Source organism: Crotalus tigris, unplaced genomic scaffold (assembly GCF_016545835.1).
Source record: "Crotalus tigris isolate CLP2741 ecotype Arizona unplaced genomic scaffold, ASM1654583v1 scf7180000024472.5447098, whole genome shotgun sequence".
Taxonomy (NCBI): domain Eukaryota; kingdom Metazoa; phylum Chordata; class Lepidosauria; order Squamata; family Viperidae; genus Crotalus; species Crotalus tigris.
The window spans coordinates 4,200,093-4,218,259 of NW_024100643.1; the positions used below are offsets into that span (position 1 = coordinate 4,200,093).

The following is an 18,167-nucleotide window of genomic DNA, read 5'->3' on the forward strand; positions in this document are numbered from 1 at the left end:
ATTACTTATGTTCACCACCTTAAGGTATTTATAAAGTAATAGAGGCAGAATAAAAATCTAATAAATAAAGTTAGAGAAAATAAATGTGTAGATTGCTGCTAAGTATAATTATGTTTTTCATTGCCTGTTTGTGAACACAAGACATAATGAATATACTTAAATTACCATATATACTTTAATAATAAGGCTCAGGAAAAACAGCCTTAGGCAAAATTTCCTGAGGAGAAAAAATTAGAGAGAGTCTACTCATACTGCATATGAACTATGTATTTCTTCCTGAAATTAAATGAAAAAAATAATTACAACTTTTCTCTAAAACTTTCTACAGCGTTTTGGTCAGTAAACATTATTTCTGGAATCTTCTTGTGAATGTTGTGATTATCATTTCTTTGCCAGCAGATATTCCCAATATAACATTCACTTGTCTGCAGAGAAAATCCATGTCCTCAAATGAGGCACACTCTTGATCATTTGCAAAGTCAGATTGCCCAGCTGTTCCCTATGTTGGAGATATGAAAAGTTTAGTCCTTTTAAAAACAAAGGGCAGAAGAAGTCTATAGATTGAGTTGGGTTCACTGTTCTCCCCAGCAGCTGGTTAAAATGGAATTTCTCCAAAACCTGGAGGAAGTCTTTATAAATGGAGCATAGGAATTTCTGCTTCAAAAAATTGCTATTTGGAAAACTAATTTAGCTAATATTTCCATTTTTTCTTTCATTTTTCTCTGTGTTGCTAATGTAATTGTTTCTATTTTCTTTTTAAACAGGGAATAGTATGTGCTTTTAACCATTATTGCATATTTCAAGTCATGTTCATGGTTTTATTTTTAGAATCTCAGAATCATATTTTTTCTTCGAATCTCTATACTATTATATTCTAAGTTGAGAACTGCACATTTTTCTTTTAATCTTTCTTTTTTAACCTCACTCTCCATTTTTTATAATATTTTATTTGTTTTCTAATTTTACAATTAAGTATTTAAAAAGCTATCTGGTGACTGGGTTAATCAATAGTTCAATAACATACATAAATCTTTAGTATAAATCTCAAGTTACAACATCAGATGTTTCCTCTCTTTTCCCCTTAATATCTACTCTCTCATTAGGCTAATACAGTTCTTATTATTAACTAAGTAAAAAATATTTGTTACATTTATCAATAATTTTTAGCTTATACATATTTTAATTGTGTTTGCAGTCAATCCTTAAATACAATACATGTCCTGTTATTGCTTTTTTCCCAAGTTTTAATTTCCCATCAATATTCAAATTAACATTTGGTATTTATAATTTCCAAACTTTAGGTAACCAAAGTTTCCCTTATCTCAACTTCTTCCTTTTTCCTTTTTCATAACAAAATCTAATATTCTAAATACACATCTTATCCATTTGAATATAGTCTTGTTTTGTTTTCTAAAAGTTATCTATTTTCCATCATATTAAACCATCTAATTAATAACACAGTTTCCCCTCTAATAAATCAAAACCATTATATGTATTGTCTGGGTTAACCAATAAATCAGTAATATACATAATTTTTTTCATTTAGATCTAATTTTTAAAAGCTCAAATACTCCCTCTCTTTTTCTGGTAATATTTATTATCTCATAATGGGCAAACAGAATTCTTATTTTCAACTGATTTCCAAATATTTTATATTAGGTGACCAAAATTTCCCTTATCTCAATTTCTCCCTTTTTGCTTTTTCATACCAAAGTCTATTAGTCTTGTTACACATCTTACATATTCAATTATAATGTTATTTTATTTTCTAAAAATTATCTATTTTCCACCATATTCAACCTTCTAATTGGTAATATGAAATCCCCTCTAATAAATCAAAACCCTTATTTTTTCAGCCTTACTCTGGCTTTCTTTCTTTGCCAACTAACCTTCCATGTCTTTTGAATCATCAAATAGTTCTCCCTCTATTATTATATATATTATTTGGAATAACAAAGACCATTTGGTTGCAGTTTTTTGGAAGAACTAGCCATTAGTATTCATTAGATTGCCTTCCTATCACTCCAATTTCCTACAATTGTCCTGACAGGTTTATCTTTTCTTCAATCTGTTCTTCCTTTCCCTCAATTTTCTTCTGATTTTTGTAAAAAGTCTTTTCCATTTTTGGTGTTGTCACTCCCTGTTCTGATTTTTCCATTGGCTGGATCTGTTGGTCAATTGAATCCTCTGTTTTAGTGTTTAGTTGTTCCACTTCTCCTATTATTTTCTGCATTGTTTCTTTGGTTGTAGTCAAGATCTGGGTTTGTATATTTAAGCTGGCATCTTGTTCCTTTCTGTTGCATCTTATTTTGTCTTAAGCTGAAAGAATGGTTTCGTGTATTGATTTTAACATGGAAAGGATTTTTTCCTGATCTTCATCCATATTCTCTTGATAGTACGTTAAGTTGAAGACTTTAGAATCAAACATTAAAAATAGTTTTTTTTTGTTTTTACAGCTAGGTATGGGACATCTATTTCACGTGTTATAGGTGGTATATAGTAGAAATTGTTTGTCACGTAAGAGTTTATAGTCCAAGGTATTCCATCATCTCATATAATAAAATGTTTCTCATGTAAAAAAATAGGAAAGCAATTCCCCACATATAGCTCTGAAAGTCAGTAAAAGTTTACATTCATATTTCAGACAGGCCAGATATGCCATCCAGAAGTTCCTTCTTTGCAGCTGAGTTTTTCCACAGGTGATAGTTGTCAAGGTCAAAGAAGTTTTTTCTGGAGTCTGAGCTTCAAGCCGAGTCTCTTTTTTAGGCAATAACAAGTTGTAATACCATACTTCACCACAAGATGTCACTGATACCGTTTAAAGCTTTTTAAATCCAAAGTTTTTATGATAGTATTTCATGTATTATTTCTTTTTTTAGATAAAAGAAAATGTCTCCAATAAGAATAGGAACACTTTTAGTTCCCAAGTTTCAAAAGCATATGCATCTAATTAGATTAAAATTGTTTTTATAGTTGCTCTGTTTCCCCTAGGTAGTTAGAGGGTGGGGTAGAAATTCCCTTCTCTCCTCACAGGGGGAAAAATACTTTGGGCAGCTTTTACAGGAAAAAATACTTAAAGTCTTAAAGAGAAGATCAGATCTCACCAGTTTCATCCATGTTGCTTTAAAGGTGCTTTTGACTTCGGCTGTCAGCAGCTTAGTGACGAGTCATATTGCTATGGCTGGTCTTTCCATTGCCGGTTTGGAGGGCTTCCCCAGATCCAACAGAAGGGCCGCCGCCCTCCCGTGATCAAGCCGGGATCCCATCCTTGCTCAGTGCCCCTACAGGACAACTTTCAACCCTTTCCAGGGTCCCCCAGCAGGACGAAATCGGACACAAAAGACGGAGCTCGTCTTCCAGCATCTGTGGCGCTGTGATAGCAAACCAGAAGTCCTCACGGAACATTTTTTTAACAGTTCTGTATTCTTTATCTTTCACCAGTGATGTTGTCACCATTAAAGTTATAATTTAACAAGTTTAACTTTAAAAGGACTTTTTATCTTTTAAAAATGTTTTGAAATTTTATGTGTTTGTTGTGATATTAGGCTATTTCCCAAGGGTAGCAGGAAGAGAATCTTCTGGCCAGATGACATACTAGAATTTATTGTGTGTGTGTGTGTGTGTGTGTGTGTGTGTGTGTGTGTACATACTAGAATTTATTCATTTCTTATGTGTGTGTCTGTGTGTATATGCATACATGCCTTTAAGTCAGTATTGACTCCTAGTGACTCCCTGGACTACTTATTGTAGTTTTCTTGGTAAGTTTTTGGGAATAGTTTGCCATTGCCTCCTTTCTATGCTGGAAAGAGAGTGACTGGCTCAGGATCACCCAACTGGCTTCATGCCTAAGACTGAACTAGAACTCGTGGTATCTTACCTCCTAGCCTCATGCCTTAGCCACTCCACCAAACTGGGGGTACTTATATTGTAATTGCCAGGAAAACAGACCAGGGTGCTCTCTCAAGCACGCTGGGTGTAGTGGGAGAATGGCAGATTCCAGAGGGCTATTGAGATTCTGCCTTCCACTGTAGGGACACAGCCATTCTGCTGCTTTTGACTATTGCTTTAGGCTCCGTGAATATTGATAATACGACAATTAATTTAAACAATAAAGTACCTGCAGGCCTTGACTTACAAGCCTGATTGCTAAATGAAGCAGACATTAAATGATATATCCCTAATTTTATGACCTTTTGGTTGCTGTTGTTAAGTGAATCACTGTGATCAATAAATGAATCATATGGTGATTAAACAAATCTGGCTTCCCCAACTGACAGATCAAAAACTCATAAGTGTCAATCACTTGTAAGAGCCTCCAGCTGGAGCCTCTAGAGGGAATGTTGCCAGCCACCCATCAGCTGTACTGGCAAGGCCAGGCAGCTCTCTGCCTCCAGTCAGTGCTCAGACTTAAATTGGGGGAGGGTATGTTAATGTTAATTTGCAGGTCTTCAGGTGGAGCTTCTGAGAGAACCGCTACCATCCGCCCATCAAGGATCTTTCTGCGAGTAATCTCAAACTACAGTACAGTAGTAACTTTACAGTATTACATCTGCTTTTGTAAATGCTGGCTAGCAAGCAATCCCAAGGCAAACGCAAACAAACACAGTAATGTAAAACCCTATCTTTGTAAAGTACTTACAAGCAAGCATAGCAGTTTTTAAAGTACTTGCAAACAAGCACAGTACTATAATGAAAAGGAAATATTTAAGGTACTTACAAAGGCAACTAACAGTGCTCCAGTTCTCAAGGTAACAAAAGAAACACTAAGGCAGTAATGAGAGATTCCTTCCCCTAATCCTCCACCTGGCAGCAAGCAAGGAAAAAGAATGAACTTGACTGGTCATATGACAGAGAAAAAACATGCACCGACCTTATGGGTCTCAGAAATTGCCTGTTGGAACTGTGGACAACACAGGACAAAAAATGGCCTCTGCTTCAGGAGTGATTGAATCCAGGTCGCATGACTGCAGAGGCCTCTGGGTGGTTGCAGTTTTGAACCTCTGTTGTAAGTACACTTTTGGGGAACATTTGTAGCTTCAAATAGTTGTTAAATGGCCATTCAAACCTTGAAGACTGTCTGTAATAAATTCACTGTATCTGAATATATTTGGTATATTATATAGCAGATGCCTTGTCCTCATGCTATATGATTTTATCAAAATCAAATGAACTCCTTAATATGGTTATAGACCAACATAAGGTAGGTGGGATATGGTCATTAAGATGCATCAAGAATAAAAACAAAAATCTAAAATATTATGAATAACTAGATGCTATAAAAGATACATAAATGAAAGACATAAAAGTGAATATAAAAGAAGGGGTTGGGATTTAAATGGTTATAGGGGAGCATAAAAGGTTAGTACAGTGTGTGGAAGACTATATCACAGCACAAAGCACTCTAAGGGAGTGAATTAATTGTTCATTAAATATAATTTATAGCACAGGCCATCATCTGACATATTTTGAGCAGTGCTATGCTGAACCTGGCAACATCATATTTTGTAGCAAGACTTGATATCTGAAAACAAAAAGGTAGTGTAAAATTGTTCTGTATGCCTTGGGCATCTATAACTTACCTTCTGTATAGATTTTTTTTAAACACAGGAATAACCAGTACAGTTAATATTCACTATTCCATGAAATTCCATAAGAACAGAGTTGTCAGAGGCAAAGATGACTCACAAAGCTGATAAAAGGTATTAAAAAGGGATAGCAGAGTAAGAGATGCAATTTTTTTTTTAATTGAAAATTTTTATTTTTTAAAACATACAATCATTTATAAAAATACAATAAAATTTTAGAATAGAGAACCCCCCCCCTTACCCTCCCTCCCACCCCCACCCCCCTCCCTTCACTTCCCAGAGCAGAATACAGGGTTAGAAAAAAAAAAAAGAAAATTATAATGATTAAGAAAAAAGAAAAAAAAAGAGAGAAAGAAAAAAAAATATCATAATTAACCTTTAACTCCATAACCTATAAAACAATTCTCTATAATATTTGATATTCATTCATAAAATAAATAAAACTTTTTAATTCCATACTTTTTCTGAATATAATCTATCCACCTTCCCCATACAGTAATATATCTTTCTTGTGTATGATCCTTTAAATAAGCAGAAATTTTTGCCATTTCTGCAAAACTAGATACTTTAAATATCCATTCTTCTAAAGTAGGCAAAGAATCTTTCTTCCAATATAAACCTACTAGTAACCTTGCTGCAGTTAATAAATTCAACATCAAAGTAGTTTCTTTTTCATTTAAGTCAACAAAAATACCAAGTAAAAATAGTTGAGGAGTAAACTTTATCTTTTTTCTAAAAATCTTTTGAATGTTCCACCAAATCATAATCCAAAAAGCCTTTACTTTTTTACAATTCCACCAAATATGAAAGTATGTCGCATCATTATTGCCACATCTCCAACATTTGGGCTGTATGTTGGAATACATACAAGATAATTTTTTAGGATCTAAATGCCATCTATAAAACATTTTATAAAAATTTTCTCTCAAATTTTGAGCTTGTGTAAATTTAACATTTCTTATCCAAATTATCTCCCATAAATCCAATGAGATCGGCTCCTGTATATTCTGAGCCCATTTAATCATACAATCTTTAACCAATTCTGTTTCCGAATCTAACTCTAATAAAACATTATATATTCTTTTTATATGAGCCGGACCTTGGTTTTTAATCTGAATAACCAATTGTCTATCTTCTAGTGTTATTCCCTCTTTCTTGTCTACAGTCCATCTATCCATTATTTGTAAATATTGAAACCATGACTGTAGAATATTTTGCTGCCTTAATACATCTAGGGATTTCAAATGCTAATTCGAACCAGAACAAATTAACAATTCTTTGTATGAAATTTTATCAAAATTTGTCCCCTTAGAGGTTCCTCAATTGCATGTCTGGGAATCCCCCAGATAGGTATTTTATAATTTAATCTATAATAATACTTCTTCCAAACACGAAGTAAGGCATTCCTCAAAATATGTGATTTAAAAGTCCGATCAACTTTCTTATTAAAAATTAAATATGCATGCCAACCGTATATTAAATCCCAACCTTCCAAAAAAAGAATATCCATATTTGTTAAATTAAGCCAATCACTTAACCAAGTTAGGGCGGCTGCATCATAATATAATTTCAAATTGGGTGCCTTAAGTCCCCCTCTTTCTCGAGCATCCTGTAATATCTTAAATTTAACCCTTGGTTTCTTCCCGGCCCATATAAAATTATTGATACCCTTTTGCCATTCCTCCAAATTTGCCTCTTTTTTAAGAATAGGTATCATCTGAAACAAAAAAAGAAACTTTGGTAGAACATTCATTTTTACAGCTGAAATTCTCCCCAACAATGACAATTGCAATTTTTTCCAATCTCTTAAATCCTTTTGGACTTTTGCCCATAGTGGTTCATAATTGTTCTTGTACAATTTTCCATTTGAAGCAGTTAGATATACTCCCAAGTATTTAACCTTTTTTACCATCTGAAAACCTGTGGCTTTAATCAAACTTTCCCTTTCTTTAACTGACATATTCTTAGATAATATCTTAGTCTTATAATTATTAACTTTAAAACCAGAAACATTCCCATACTGTGTTATAAGTTCTAATAAACCATCAATCGCCTGATTCGGCTGTTCCAAAATTAAAACCAAATCATCCGCAAATGCCCGCAATTTATACTCATTCTTCCTTATCTTTACACCCTTAATTAACTTCGATTCCCGAATCTGAATCAGTAAAATTTCCAATGTTAAAACAAATAACAATGGGGATAATGGACATCCTTGTCTTGTCCCTTTTTGAATATTAAAATTCTCAGTCAATCCCCCATTTACAACAATTTGTGCAGATTGCTGCTGATATATAGCTTTAAGTGCATGTAAAAAATTGTCCCCAAAATTCATTTTCTCTACCAAAGAAAATAAAAATTGCCAGTCCAATTGATCAAAAGCTTTTTCAGCGTCCAAAAAGATAAAAGCCACAGGAATCTGATTATTCTTATCCAAGTACTCAATTAAGTTAATAATTTGTCTAACATTATGTTTCATATATCTCCCTGTTATAAATCCTGCTTGATCACTATGAATCAAGTCTTTCATAACCTGCATTAATCTATTTGCCAAAATTTTTGTAAAGATCTTATAATCAACATTCAATAATGAAATTGGCCTATAATTCTTAGGCTCTGTAAGATCCTGATCTTCCTTCGGAATCAGTGATATAAAGGCTCTTTTCCAAGAAGGAGGAACTTGCATACCCAACAAAATACTATTAAAGAGTTCCTTTAATGGCTCTATCATTTCTTTAGATAAGATCTTATAATACCTAGAAGTCAGTCCATCTGTTCCAGGAGACTTTCCAACCTTTAACTGCTTAATAGCTAAACCAATTTCCTCCACAGTAATTGAACTATTCATCCCATTTTGTTGTTCCTCTGAAAGTCTAGGAAAATGTACTGATTGTAAATATTTATCTATATCCAAACCCCTTATATTATCACTTGAATATAATTTTGTGTAAAAGTCCAAAAAGCTTTTTCTAATCAAATCTTGCTGAAAAACCTCGGTACCTTTATATTTTATTTTCTCTATAATTCTAGCTTTCTGTTTCTTTCGTAACTGATAAGCCAACCACCTCCCAGGCTTATTCGCATTGCAAAAAGTATTATGTCTCATGTACGACAGATTGGTAGCCACCTGATCTGCCATCAACATGTTAAATTGTTCCTTAAGCATCTTTATAGATACCTTTAAATTATTATCAGTAGGGTTAAGAACCAACTCTTGTTCTTTTGATTTGATCTCTTCTTCTATTTCTCTACGTCTTTGTGACCCTTTTTCCCTAAAAACTTTATTCAATTGAATCAAAATTCCCCTCATATATGCTTTACTAGCGTCCCACACCATAGACATCGATGTTCCCTTATTCATATTTATAGTAAAAAAGTCCTTTAAATGTTCTTTACACTTTTGTACGAACTCCTCCCGATTAAATAAGTTCTCATTCAATCTCCAGGATCTTCTATTCCCGTCTTCCGAATATAACTCCATCCACACCGGACTATGATCTGACAATGTTCTAGGAAAAATTTTCACCTTCCTCACTCTAGGGAGGAAGTCACTAGTAATAAAAAAAAAATCAATCCTTGAAAATGACTGGTGTCTATCAGAATAAAAGGTAAAGTCTCTATCACTTGTATTCCTTTCTCGCCAAATATCAATAAGCTCCAGTTCTTCCTTCAAATCAAAGAAAGTCATAGGTAGTTTAGTTTGAATAAAAGTTTTAGAAGAACTTCTTTTGTCTATAGTTGGGTCTAAAACTCCATTCCAGTCACCCATCAAAATTACCGATTTATAATCCAACTGAGATATCTTGCCATGCAGCAACTTATAAAATTGTTTCTGTTGTTGATTGGGAGCATATAGTCCAACAATAAGAACCTTTCGGCCTTGTAATAATAATTCCACAAAAAGATATCTTCCTTCAGAATCAGCCTCAATTAGTTTAGCTGAAAAAGTTTTCTTCACATAAATTACCACTCCCCCTTTTTTCCCAGGGGCTGGAGCAGTAAAATGTGTGCCCAGACGGGAATTCATCAAGAATTTAGAATCCTTTAAAGTTATATGAGTCTCCTGCAAACATATCAAATCATTATTATGTTGTTTCAAATAATGGAAAATCTTTCTTCGTTTCTGGGGCACGTTTAAGCCATTAACATTCCAGGTCAGGAACCTGACCATCTCCACCGGCCTGGAGCCTCTGGAGCATGGCCTGCAGATCTGCTGTCGAAGATCTTTTTGGTCTTGCCCCTCCCACAGGCTCTGTAACAACCAAACTTTCACCACTCTTCTGCAACTGCTCTTTTTCTTTACGTTTATGGGCAGCTCGTGTCATCCTTTGCTCTTTTATGTCAGAATTCAGTGCAGCTTGTTCCATAACCATCATTGATGAGGCTCCTGCCATAAGAGACTCTTCCGTCATCCTTATTTGTGGAGGTGGTGACAATCTTGCTTTTAAGATAGACTGATAAAAATCTCTTGCTTTGGAAATAGTAGTTAATCTGTGACGTATCCCTTCATAATTTACTATTATTCCTCTTGGAATCTCCCATCTGAACTGAATTTGACGATGTTTCAACTCATCAGACAAGAAAGTAAAATCTTTTCTGGCTCTTAAAATTTTTGGAGGTATCTCTTTTAAAATTATCACGTCTTGATCAGCAATTTGAAACTTTTGTTTGTAAAAAGCCTGTATAATTTCATTACGGATAGATCTTCTAGAAAAATAAATAACCACATCTCTTGGTAGATTTCTCTGTCTAGCAACCCATGAATTAACTCTAAAAAATTTTTCTATCTCATTCTCAATTATTTCAGGCCGCCAACCAATATTAGGAGCAATATCTTTCACAATAAGCATCTTTAAGTCTTCCTGAGGGTTCTCCCTCAGGCCTCTGATACGCAATGCGTGTTCCATCTCCCTATATTGTGAAATGATTTGTTCATCCTGTGTAATTTCTATCTTGTTCTCTACCTCCTGCATTCTAAATTCCATCCTTGATGCATTTTCAGTAATCTTTTCCATCTGGTCATCAATCCTTTCTATGTGCAGGGCTAAGCCCTGAAAGGCCAGAAGGATATGGTCTCTTACTTGTTTATTCTTTTTCTCCAATAATTCTTCTGTATTAGCCCTCTCTGCAATTATAAGATCTTTTACCTCCTCCTTAATATCCAAGGCATGCTGTTTTAAAGCATCTTGTAAATCATTAAGAGAAGTAAGAGATGCAATTGAAAGGTCTATGGCTCTGTATTCAGTTACTTGACATCTTGGCTGATTTTGAAAAGCTAACTCACACCTGACCTGGTTAGTATTAGGAAACTATTAGGAAATCTCACTTAGGAGACTAAATGGGGAAATCAAACATACTAGAAGAATGCAGTCACAAATCATTTCATTTATTTGGTTGATTTATATAGCCTTTACATATTTATAGCTGATACATTCACAAAATCACCAGAAATGATGCACATCTCAAAGGAGCTTGAGGGCAGTTGAGACCCAGCCACTGTATGAAGCACAAGGCAGCTTTATTTTCTTCCAAAACTAAAACACCTTTCCCATCTCCCAGTGTCAAGAACAGCTCAAGACTGTTGCAGTCCTAATATTCACTCTAAGCCATCAAATCCCCCTCTGCTTTGAGTTCTCTTTATCCCCCTCTTTAAAAAATACTGACCACTTTTATTTATTAATAAAATGGATCTGCATTGGGAATCAGCTGAGTCAGGAAAGAATGAAAAAGGGATGAAATGCACTGGAAGAGGAAATTTCAGCTTTTTAAGCTAATCAAAATACCAAAGTGTCATTATCTGCAGATTAATTCTATGGTTGAATGAATAACCCACTCTTATTTCTGAGAGCTGACAAGTAGCTTCAAATGGCTTTCAACAGGAGGACATTTTCAATAATAAAATACTGAACATAGCAAGTATGAGCAGCATCACAAAATGACTGGCATTTTATACAATTGAACTGGTTGGTGTAATACAATTGACTTGTCTTCTCCAAGCATACCGGAGCTACAACTGGCAAACTTCTATTGACTTATCTTGACTGTGAATTTGGGAACTGTCATTCCAAAGTTTCTAGAGAGAACCCATGGTGGCATAGAAAACTGAATATAGACAAAATAAGCATTTATCTACCTGAATAAAATATTCATCAATGAAAAGTTTTCTTAGGATATTCAAGAACCGGCTTGACCAGTTTTCTGCAGTTCTTATCTAGTAATTTAGAATTTGTGTCATGGATAACAAAGGATGATGACATTAGAAGAGGTTCCAGGACTGGAGAGACTTCCAGTGAGGAAATGGCAAACTGACATCATATGGTCAGTGGAAAACAACTGGAAATGGCAGCTGGATCCTGGATCTGGCTAAAAATCTTAGTAGAAAGGAGAGGTTTTGTGATCACCCCTGTGCATTCTGGACATTTGTGGAGGGGGGTTGTGTGTGTGTGTGTGTAGAGAGAGCAGAAATTGATTTTTATTTTTATTTTTTTTTGCAGTTGCTGCAAACAGTCGGAAGTTGTGGGATTCCATCAAGCTCATAGCCATCAATGTAGCCTTCACAGACTCAAGTTTCAACCAACCTTCTTTTCTGAATCACTTTGGATTTTACTTTTTGTTCTGCTCCTTTTTAAAGATAGAGGACATTCAGAACCACAAGTTTGATCATATTCACTGCGTGAGTTTTCTTCACTTCTTTAAGAAAAGAGTTTTAATTAGAGGTTTAAAGTTTTGCAAATATGTATACACCTGCGTATGTATATGCATATATGTGTGTGTGTATTCAAAACTTTACAAATCTAATTTAATTATGTATGTATGTATTTGGAATATATGACAAAAGGGTAATTACAGTGCTGATTTTAGAAAGTTTAAATAGTTTAGGGGTCAGATGTACTTGAATTAGAACTTTGAAATTAACTATAGGAATCCGACTTGTGGGAAACTTGTTATGTTTACATCTGGAACTGATGACTTTGAAAGTTGGTTACTAAACTTCCCAGAAGGAAATAAACAAATCAGTGGATCCATTAATTGAGGTTTGTGACTTAGGCTCAGGGAATTCTTTTAAAGTTATCTGCTCTTATAAAAAAAAAAAAAAAAAATGATGTCATACAAGAGGAACAAGTTCCGTTGAATAAAACTGAAATTGATTTGGATGTGGATTTTAAAATGACACCCTGTAAGAAAGTGATGGGAAAAGATGAATTATTATATTTACAAATGAAACCAATTGGTTTAACAATTAAAAATGATACACAAATACTAAACCTGAAGAGTGAGGTGGATAAATTCTTTGCTTTGGATTTACAAAAAGGACTTGTTGAAGTCCATGATTTCATAAGAAAAGGCATTGAGAATATGAACAGTGACTTGGATAAGCTTTTTATACTGGACTTACAAAAAGGGACTTATTAAAAATGCAAACAATTCTGGCAGAAGAGACAAACAGATGTTAGGATGTTTTGAAGGAACCAAAAGATTGCTGGGAGAAAAAGAAAAGAAAAGAATCAGTTTATTTGACTAAGGCTAAAATAAACAGATTGCTATTTTTGGCAATGTTTAATGATTTTTTATTGATCAGGAACAGACAATGATGTTTCAAAAGTTTTATTTCTTTGAAGAGGAGATGGGGCAGTTTCTTTAAGTAGAAGAGGAAATATAAATGTAAAAGGAAGGATTCAAACTGGTTTATATTAGACATTGTTTATAATATAATTGTTTTGTTATTTTGGATAAGCATTCATAGGGTTTTGCTGATTAAAATGGAGTAGAAATAAAACTTTAAAAATTAACTTACAGAAAATGGAGATATGAGGTGAAGAAATGATTAGTTTTATTTTAAAAGATGATGATAAATTGTTCATGTTATTTACACTTGCTGAGAAAGAAGGAGGATGTTTCCTTTTCTTTTTTTCTTTGCACTTTTTCTATTTTTTATTTTTACACATTTATATACTATGTTGATGGTATTAGTTTTTGTTTAATAAAAATTACTAAAATGCAAACAAAAAAAGGTGCCAGGTCTGAAACAAACAGCATATTTATTTAAATTGTCCCCATTAATTACTTACAGTACCAGAAGCCATGGGTGACCTCAAATGTTGAGGATGGTCTCCAGAATTTGACTCACCAAGGGTTTTTGCTTTCATCTAGTAAGTTTTATAGCCCTGCTATAAATCTCTTCTTCTCTCTCCACTTAGTTGCTCAGTTTAGGTATCAGAAAGGGAAGGTTAGATATTAATGAGGATTAAGTATCTATCAGGTGCTGGATATTTGTTATGCTAAAAGGGAGAAGTAATTATCTGATTGTGATTAAAGCTGGAAGTTTGCTATCACATAGCTTGCAGGAATAAATAGGAGGAACTAGCTTGTCTAAGCAACCTCTCTTCCAGGTGTTAATTGAAAAATGCAAGTTGCTTAGAGCAGTATTTTTCAACCTTGACAATTTTAAGGCATGTGGACTTCAACTCCGAGAATTCCACAGCCAGCATTGCTGGCTGTGGAATTCTGGGAGTTGAAGTCCACATGCCTTAAAATTGTCAAGGTTGAGAAACACTGGCTTAGAGGACACAGACTGGGACACAACTCATTAAGTAATTCCTAATATTTCTTTTCATGATATTCAATATTGGCCCATCCACTTGTGACTGCACTAGACAGATCTTCTGATTGGAGAGACCTTTTGGAGATTGGGGCACAGTGTAACAACTCTGGATTAGAGGACCAAAATGGGAGGAGATGCCAGAAGGTGATGGAAGTGGTACACAAGTGAAAGGAGATAAAATTGTCTGATTATTTTTCTTTCTTGTTCTGATTATTAAGGAAGGCAAACTGATGCCAATTTTCTGCAATTTTAGCTTCTGGTAGCAACTGGTAGTCTTCAAAGACTACCAGTTGTTACCAGAAGCTAAAGAAGATATTGATCCAGACACATTGTAGCAACTACTAGTATTGCTGTATTCAATAGATGCAGCTGGGTTGACAAGATCAGAAATGAGGAGGTGATAAGCTGCCTGAGAAAGCCAAGATAAATCATCAAAACAATTAAAAAACGAAAATTAGAATATTGCGACACCTGGAAAAATACGGCATACTCCATTTAATCCTCCAGAGAAAGATTGAAGGAAAATGAGGTCCAGGCAGAAGAAGAACATCGTGGCTTCAAAATCTAAGGGACTGGTTTGGACAAAACTCAGCAGCACTTTTTCGTGCAGCTGATAAAAACAGGATCACCAACATGATCGCCAGTGTCTGTTAACAGATATGGCACAACAACAAGAAGAAGAAGCTAGTGTGAAATATGTCCATGCTGGAAATGCAGCCAAGTTTGTGGCATTCCAGTTTTTGGTCAGAAGCCGCTCAGTGGCAATGAAGTAATTTTAATAATATTATAGCAGAAAGTGTTTTCAAAATCAGGGCTGCTGAAGTTTATTGTCAATATGATCATACTATCATAGAGACTGGATGACATAACTGAGGGGCCCCTACAAAACTCTGTACTTATAGGCTGTTATCGCCCTAATTCTGCAGATAAAAAAGAGGCCTCCTTTTGGCCAGGGGTCATAGCCCAGAGCCAGTCCTCAGATTCTGAATCCGAAGAAACTGCTGGAATGTGAGTGAGCTATAGGAGTTACCAAACCATGAATCACGTGAAGCTGACCAAAAACAGACACCACCTGGAGAGCTGGAGCAATCAGAAATGGATGATATAAAACCTACTAGCTCCCACACCCAGTGAGTAGAGAGGAGAGCAGAGATGTCCTGTGAATTACATTATTAATCATTATTCTATGAAGATGTTTTATGAATATTTGTTCTTTGTCAGACAAGGGAGTAAATTTCTTGATTAGCAGCAGCTGATTGAAGTCTTCAGCTCTTGCATGACATTTGTGTGGGTTCTGTCTGTTTGGGATGGCTGACCGTCTTAATATGATCCTTGGAACTTTGGACTGGTTTTGAACTATTCTTCTATGCAGTTCAGTTATTCATGCAGGTGTCTGTCAAGGTACTGTTTAGATTTGCATGCTCTGACTATTGTTATCTCTTTGACCTTGAGTGAACTAAGTTTTAATTGAACCATAGCTTTCTGGATTTTATATTAACTTATTCATGTTTTTAATTTATATAGTTTTTATTTTTAAGATTGTAAGCCACCCAGAGTTACCTTGAGATATGATGGGCGGTCTATAAATTTTATAAACAAACAAACAAGCAAGCAAACTACCATAGCAATTGTGTGTGAATCAATATTTGGAGCAAGAAGCAGGACACTAGGGTATAGCTAGTTGGATAGGGAGCTTTACAGCTTCAAATTACCCCACAGTTGCAACATTAGTTCCTCATCCTAGAGCAGTGGTTCTCAACCTTTTTAATGCCGCGACCCCCCCCAACTGGTCGTAAGTCGAGGACTACCCAACCGGTCGTAAGTTGAGGACTTTCCTTGCCTGGGAGCACCGCGCATGCGCGGTGCCACCCCCTGCGCTGGCTGAGGCATAGCTGGCAAGCAGCAGAGATGGCGCAGGCCGACCACCGGCTGGGCCACCAGTTGGCCCAGCCCAAGGGAAGTAAGGCACCCGCCAGGCCCCACGTGTGCCAGCAACCCTCCCTGCGCCCGCCAGCCTCCCACTTCCCACCCCTGGCCCTCTTTTACTTACATTTTTAGTAGTTGCTCAGCAGGGAGGGGTGGAAGCTTCCAGACAGCTCGCCTTCACTGCAGACAACTTGCAGCACCGTTTGCAGAATGGGACTTTTGGCGGGCTCAGCAGGGCAGAGACAGCCTGGACAATTCCTATTGGCTTTTGAAAGCCAATAGAATTAGACTCTATTCAAGAGAGCCTATTCTATTGGCTTTCAAAAGCCAATAGAATAAAAGAGTAGCACAGCTAAGGAAAAGGGGGGAAAATGGCAGACTGTGTTGTTTGGCGACCCCAAATGGGGTCGTGACCCACAGGTTGAGAACCACTGTCCTAGAGTGAAGAGGTCATGTGGGTTCTTTTTGGTGAAGGGAAGGAAGCTCTTCTCAGCCTTCTTCTCCTGAAGAGCTCACAATGAAATGCTAGCTGATGTATCTGCCAAGTTGATGCCTGTACCATGCTCTTTATATTCTTCCAACCTCTGGGAAATTATTGAGGGCTAGTGGTGTATGAAAGGTCCTTTCACATAGCCTGCCTTTCCCAACTATTTACCAACTGAGCCACTGAGAGTCTAGCAGCACATGCTGAAGTTGTTCAATCTGAGATGCTTTGGTAATTACTGGGAAGAATGAATCTTCTCTTATAGCATTGGCTAAGAGCTCTTCCAGGCTTAGCAGCTGTTGTCTTTGCAGGGGATATTGCTGTTGTGCTTCCTAGGATGGAGATGCAGTAAAACATATACTGTATACCTTGGTTGTATCCATTCCTTATTTATTGGATTTATTGCTGAGATTTATGAAAATTTTGCAAGGCGGTTACAGTTTAAAGATATTAATCCCCCCAATGTGGAAGATACCAATTTATTTAGCAGCAGGTCTAGTAGAATCTGGGCAGCATACAATTCCAAAATGCAATATTTAAAGCATGGTTTGCCAATATTGACCGCAAAGGGTCAATGGGACTATCCATAGTTGTTTTTATTTTTTTTTATTTTTTTTTTATTGAAAATTTTTACATTTTACAAAAACAAATCCCCTTCCCATACCCCCCCACCTCACCCCCCCCTTCCCAACCTCCCAAACCCTCCCCTGGACTTCCCAGAGCTGAGTACAGGCTTAATTTAAAAAAAAAAACTTAAAACACTTTTAAAACCTAAACAAATTTAAATGCAATCATCATTCTATATAAACTCCCTCCAAAAACACAAATTTAAACATTACTTTCTTTGAATATCTATATCTATAGTATAAAATCTAATTTCTCCCTCTTTCTTTATCCTAAAACGAAAAAATAAACATACAAATCTTTGTTATACCATTAAAGCTAAATACTCTTAAAAAACTTAAAGTAAATACATATTTCCTTCAATCTTCATAATCTTCTCTCCTATCCAAAAAGAAAAAAACTTAAAAAACCTATAAGTCCTAAACAAATCTAAGCACATTTAATTAAACAAATTATTTTCTCTTAAAAATATTAATAATAATATTTAAAAACTAGAAACACTTTTAAATCCTAAACAAATCTAAATACAATCATCATTCTATATAAACTCCCTCCAAAACCACAAATTTAAACATTACTTTCTTTCCTAAACAAATCTAAACATTTAATTAAACAAATTATTTTCTCTTAAAAATATTAATAATATTTAAAAACCAAATTTAAGCATACTTAAAACTTGAACAAGTTATACTCCCTTCAAAACACAAATTTAAACAATATTATCATTAAAAGTTCAAAACTTAAAACAACAAAATTAATAAACACATTAAACATTTCAATCTTCACCAATAACAAATTCCATCCGTAAGAAACTGCATCCTTATCAGTCTCAATTATATTAGTATTATTAATTATTCACATTCCAGTTTTTTCCATTCTCCATTCTTCCATTCTTCCATTTCCCTTCTCCATTCTTATATCAAACTCGTAAGAAATGCTGCAAGTT

The 18,167-nt window shown here is 35.1% G+C and overlaps 1 long non-coding RNA gene across 3 annotated transcripts in view; it reads left to right on the forward strand.

The window, feature by feature from the left end:
* Positions 1-16,015, forward strand: part of LOC120303553 — a 34,729-nt gene extending 18,714 nt beyond the window's left edge. The window contains exons 3-5 of one of the 3 annotated variants that reach the window (XR_005555498.1): positions 12,080-12,258; positions 13,657-13,735; positions 15,114-16,015. This is a non-coding gene — a long non-coding RNA (uncharacterized LOC120303553). Of the gene's footprint in view, positions 1-12,079; positions 13,144-13,656; positions 13,736-15,113 lie in introns of those variants that run through there. The other 2 variants (XR_005555499.1, XR_005555497.1) reach the window with 2 other exon arrangements.
* The last annotated feature ends 2,152 nt before the right edge of the window (positions 16,016-18,167 follow it).